This window comes from Sinohyriopsis cumingii, chromosome 8 (assembly GCF_028554795.1).
Source record: "Sinohyriopsis cumingii isolate HCF-2022 chromosome 8, ASM2855479v2, whole genome shotgun sequence".
Lineage (NCBI taxonomy): Eukaryota > Metazoa > Mollusca > Bivalvia > Unionida > Unionidae > Sinohyriopsis > Sinohyriopsis cumingii.
Window position 1 is genome coordinate 77,188,076 of NC_142968.1, and position 6,643 is coordinate 77,194,718.

A 6,643-nucleotide genomic window follows, 5' to 3' on the forward strand; every position below is an offset into this window, starting at 1 on the left:
CTGGATATTGCCTGATCCAGAGCCTCATAAAACTTGTCTTTCTCCTCGTAGGTGGAGCAGAGGGTTGGGGCGTACACGCTGAAGATGTTGACCGGGCCTAAGGATGTTGACAGCCGGAGGGCAAGGATTCTCTCAGTACCTGATGATGGAGGTTCAATGAAGGCGATTAGCGTGTTCTTTACGACAAAGCCTACACCATGCTGCCTATGTTCATCCGAGGGCTTCCACTGCCAAAAGAACGTGTAATTGGCTTTCCTGATGGTGCCGCTGTCAGCCAGTCTGGTGTCCTTGAGGCAGGCGATGTCGATGTTCAGTCGGGAGAGTTCTCTGTCAATAACGGCAGTCTTTCGTGCATCGTCGATCTGCTGTAGGTCAGCGGTCAATCCAGGACACATGGTCCTGATGTTCCAGGTTGCAAAACGAAGAGTTGGAGTCTTATTATTTCTTTTTGCAGTCTTTCCTGGTGCGGAGTTTTGTGGCCCACTTGTCGAGATGGTTCTCTATGCTCCACGCACCCAGTGAAACAGGCAGGCCATGTCGGGCAGCACCTTACTGACTGGGGGCTGCCCAGCTTGAGGCGGTTGGTAGCTGTCCAGTGAGACCTGGTTATCTCTTCCACCGTCAGAAGTAACCCCTGGTGCCAAGCTCTACGCCAATCGAGCTTTGACTTAGAACCGGTAAAATGCTGCTTCTCGTGTTGTGCCGACGCCGTACGACGACGCTGGAGTGTCCTCTCCAGTGGAGCTATGAAGCCTGGGCAGGGTGGTATGGAGAATCAGCTGTTGTCCATGCAGCAGATCCCCTCTCTCCACGCAGCTGGTGGGCCCAAGGGAACGACGAATGCCGATACAGCTTGGCACCAACGGCGTCGCAGGGATGCAGGAATGACATTGAAGTCAATGTCAGACAGCCTTAGGGACTCCGTCTCCGTATTTTCTGTCGGGGTTTACTCCCTTAGCCTTTCCTATGAATGGGTATAGCCACAAGGCAGCAGAGGTTTGGAATCGGAGTTTTCCTTCTCCTTGGGATTAGTTATGAAGTGTATAATGCAATGAGATTTTTTAACAGATAATTTGGCAGAGCCTCTCTTCTAAAGGAGAGATTGTTTGTTTTTTGTCGGGGGGTTTTCAAGTAAAGGAGATAACAGATGGAAGCAGCACAGATATTAACTTTGTAAACGAAAACTATACTCAGACTTTTCAATAGGAAGGGATTTTCGCTAAAGCTCCAGACAAGATTAGCAGATTCGAACTCTATATAAGTACGAGTCCTGGGGGTATGTGATGCCATATATTCTTATATTTTATATGTTTCGGTACGAAAATGACTTATATAGGATTAATAATTAAATGGATTATCTCCAAGTCCTAGGACTTGCTTATCATTGAGGGGTCTATAGAAAATATTGTATGTTTAAGGATAGGAAATCAAGAAATATAGAGCTATTATATCTCGAGTTCGAAATTCAAACATGAGCCTTATAATTTTATGATGAACCAAAATTGTGTAACCTTTTACACACAAACAAAAATGTATTTCTACTGTTTCACGTTTCTGTGGTTGCTGTAAATATAATTAAAATAGGAAATGCATTTGCATTAAAAAATACCAATTTTCAAAGATCTAAATGACATTTATGAAATTTTAAAATAGATGTGAATGAAACTAAAAATATACAACCTAAAATGCACATTATAGCATATTGTGTTATAAAAAAGTAGTGGCCATGTTTAACTTTAAATAATCATGTACCTTATATAAATTCATTGTTGTGTCGTATCTCATTTAAGTTATCTATATATCTTGAATGTTCTGATTTATCAAAATAAGGTTAAATGTTTTCAAGCAATCACTATCAATATTTCTGATGAATGTTTTACTCTTGACAAATTACACTGTCTCATCATAATAGTCTGTGATTTAGGTCTTCCTCAGGGTGCTACACAACTACAAACTGTCCAGACTGTAGGAACCAGAACTTTTCAGCCTTCCCACAATTTCAATGTCCTTGTGACAGTCATTGCTACGAACGCTGCTGAGTTTAAACACGTCGAATACTCGGAGCCAACTGTTATAGACTTAATTCTACCGACTGTAGAACGGTTTTAGGACAGAGGCGGTAATTAGAATCAAATCAATCAGGTCAGTAAATGTGTTTGGTATCAGTTTGGCTTTGAAGATATTTTATTGCCATATTTACAGCAATATTTACATCACATGGGGTTTCTCAACTTAGTTCTCACAACCTAGCAACAGCTCTCCCCCAAAAAGATACAAGAATTAAACGTACGTGTACATATGTATGAGTAGATCAGAAATATATGGCATTGATACAAATGAAAATATAAATTTCCATAGTTCTGAAGAAGTCAAAACGAACTAATTGCGCAACAACGAAATTAAAGAAGAAAAAGGGAGGGGCGATTTATAAAGGGTCCCCGTAGGGCAAAATGTTACTACAGGAGTATGATTTAGAAATCATACTTGTGAAGTTGTAGTTCTTCGGAAAAGCAGATATGTACATTTTTAAGTGCAACACATATAAACAAAGCATGAAGATCCATTTATTTAGTCAATAATCCAACAGTTTGATATGGAAAGGGGCAAATGACTTTTACTTATTTCTATTTTCCATAAATCTGTTTTGTCCCTATATTTTAAAATTAGTTCTCTTATATGTTTAAATTAGCGTGGTACTTCGATTTTTTTAAAATTAATTTGTTATTTTTGTATATCTCTGGTCGGTTTCTCAAGGTGAAGCCGAACCAGTAGACGTACAGTGCTTCCCACGCTGTAGCCGGGTCTGATCGTAATTTTTTTAATCTATTGGTTATGTTAGTAAATTTTAGTAGTATGGGGCTCGTATCAATTATGTCCGTATTTGCGAAATCAATCAGATTTTCGATGTCATATGTCACGAAATCCAATATCACGTATTGGATTGCGTGTCCTTAAAGTAGTATTTGCTAGATCGAGATTTAAGATTTTTATATGTTGATTTATACAGTGGTGGTTTAAAGTTATATTTCCTATGTTGACGTTTTAAAGTGTATATTTTGAATTACACTGCGATGGTTGAAATTTCAATATCATATGTCGAGAATCCCTAATTAACATCTATGCAACTTTTTAACATGAAAGTTCCATTTCATATGCCGAGTATTTAGATTTCATCTGTTGAATTTCACAGCAACGAGAAGCAATCTTCTTGTTTGAAAATAACATGGTCCGTTCACGAGAGCGATCTCTAGCGAAGCAATTCTTAATAATTATCGACCTGTGAATGTTCATTTTCAAACTGTAAATGCATAAAATGTAATGGCGCCTCATAATTGAATACACGAATGATGTATTTTAATACTCGATATTATTTTAAAGTGTTAAAGTGGACATTGTGTAAAGTTACTTTTAACACCAACACATCATTTCACCATATACAAATAACAATTTTGACAAGCACAATAAAGTGTCCAATCCTCGCTGTGTAATTCAACAGATATAAAAGCTCAACATACGAAATGGAACTTTCAGCACAATCATTGTGATTCCACGTATTAAATTGAAACTCTCGATATATGACATTAAAAATTCAACTACCACCGTGTAATTCAAACGACACAATCTAAATCCTCGGCAAAGAAAATACAAATTTAAACCACTAATGTTTAGTTCAACAGATACAATCTAAAATCTCGACTTAGAAAATGGAACTTTTAGGAAAAGCAGTTTTGATACAGCACGTGAAATTGGAATTCTAGATATATGACATTAAAATTTCAATAACAAAGTTCTGATTGGACCAGCTTTTATCCATTACAGTGCCTCATACAAAACAAGTGTTTGTATCAGGTTAGGTAAATGAACCAAGAGATGCTTTAGGAAGAGATAAAACCCCAAACAAATCCTGACGTATTGAAATATGCTTTTTGATTGTGTGTAATTATTTACTTTTGACTTGGAGTGATTTCATTCTCTCCACCGTTACGCTCTAGTGCCACGCTGTTTTTCACGTATAGTTTACAGTTTTATAATAGTACTAAATTGTATAGTCGTACTTAACAGTAATAAGAAAATTTAAACATGTTTATTTCAAGGAAGGCAACTCAGATTTATGTAAATGGTTAGACATGAGAGTAATGATCTCCCTTGTATATTGTTGCACTTACGGTAACACTTGAATAAATATTATAAAAAAATAAGTTGCAAATGCCAATATAACTCTTCTAGTCACACACACACACACACACACACACACACACACACACACACACACACACACACAGAGACACACGCATACATATTCAGAACGTCAGAACGGAAAGTGCTGTCCCTGGATTATGTAGGAGAATGCTTGATGATAGAAGGCAGACTTAATATTTAATGCAAATATTATCATGATACAGGTCAGAGAATTTTTAATTCATGCTCTACGGTGATTCGAACCCAGGTCAGCGGTTAACGGCATCAATCGCGTTGCCTGCACACACCAGTCCGTATTTCATCACGACTAACCACACATCACAAACAATGATGTTACTTAATCGGTCGTATATGCACTCGTGTGTAGCAAGCAGACACACTCGAATGACGACCTATTAATTAATTCACATCTATCTACACAGTCATTACAGTTTCCTACGCAAGATGAGATAGATAGATTACCAGAGGAGCTGGGGTCAAATCTCTGTAGAGTACGAATTAAAAATGATCTAACCTGTTTGATGATAGTGTGTGTGTGTGTGTGTGTGTGTGTGTGTGTGACACAGTTTAAAATAAAATATAATAAAGAGTGGTATGTTCACAAATGTGAAGATTTGAGCAATCAAATCTTCCGTCCGATTTTATACGAATTATTATTTCAGTCTATTATAGTATTCTCAAGAGTTTGCTTTTGTGCTCCACTGAATATATTGTACACATGTAGACACATTTATTTAGGGCATTCCTATGGCTTTCTTTTAGGACTTTAGTGGTTTTTGTGTAGTCTTTCTCCCCTGCAAGCTAAGAAATTGTTAATTTGATCCAATTTAAGTTTTCAGATAAGCTTTTTGTGCTTGTAGTAAACCCAAATAAATATGTTACAAACATCAAAGAAATGTTATAACTTCTAAATATTGTTTTTAGTGAATATGCCATGTTTTTATGTTTGCTTCTTTTCTTTAACTGCAGTTATCCTCTAAACTGCAAAATAATCAACGGGTACAATGGACACCTTGACATACTGTTTATACTATAGTATAAGTCGAGTCCAACTGCAAACTGCACATACCCAGATATGTCGTTACGTAGTACGCCAGCATTCCCGTGTCTATGCAGTTTGCAAGGAATAATTAGAAAAACAAAAAACAAAGTTCTTCATCTACCAGCGCATTACGCTACGACAGATCAGGGTCTGTGTTGTTTGCAGTATGACTCGTCTTATAAACGAGTACATTCTGTGTTCCGATGCAATAGCTTCTCAAACTAATCGATGCATCCGTGTCTATCACATACATTAATTAGATAATTTATTGTTTTTAATGAAAAGTTTTGGAATGGATCATCATACTAGTGAAACAAATGTTGAACTCCGCAGTCTATTCACTTAGAATCATAGATACAAAAGTCAACAACATAATAGGATGTCTTCACTTGAAAATGAAGATATTTAGTGTAACTATAAATTACTTCACAAGAGATCATCAGGAAGTACATGGCATACCAGTAAGTCGCGTGACAGTATGTTACAACAATAAACTCAACAACATCATGTATAATTAGATCGTTTTACGGGTTACTACTACTACTACTACTACTACCACTACTACTTATACTACTATTACTACTACTACATCAACTAATCTTTATTCTTTATTCACATAATGCACGCTACCAACCAGGATTACACCTGACATATAATGGCCGGATCGGGCGGAAGGGGGCTTCCAGGCTGTCCGGATCCCCCCCCCCCCCCAAAAAAAAAGACCAAAGTACACACAAAGAAATGAGCAGGTCCTTGCCACTTGAAATCTGACCATCTTTTTTTTTCTTGCGCACGTTTATTGAATATTATGCCCACTTTGAAAAAATAGGCACATAGACGTTTGCTCCGGTGCCCTTTCGATGAAAGTAAGGGCCCTTTCAAAATGCTTTAGACTGGTCCCCCATCCACCACTTGAACTGATTCGGCATGCATATACATGAAAAATTAATAAACAGCTGGTGATTTAGGCAACGTGTTACAAAAATGAGTCGTAAATGCTTATATAAATCTGTTTTCTGTGTTTGAAAATAAAGATTTGCAAATTCAATTTAATTAGTTTTATTTCTATGTTGTAAAGCAGATGCAAATTTTACCTCAGATTAGTTTTAATACACCCTAAATGGTTTATAATACTGACTGTTAAATTTAAACGCCCTTGAGAAACATAAACTGCAATCCATTCTAACCATTGGAATTTCAAGAGGCATGTATGCCTTCATGATACGGTGCATGATTATATCCTGTTGTGTTCAGCCAAAAATCTACAAAATAGTTTAACATTCAATGGTTTTCCAAGAATATACAATGAATATTCTCTACCCATTTGATGCCCAATTATTTGACAAGCTCTGAACGTATTTGGTTTATTTATTTTACATATTCCATTCTTAATGTCAACAT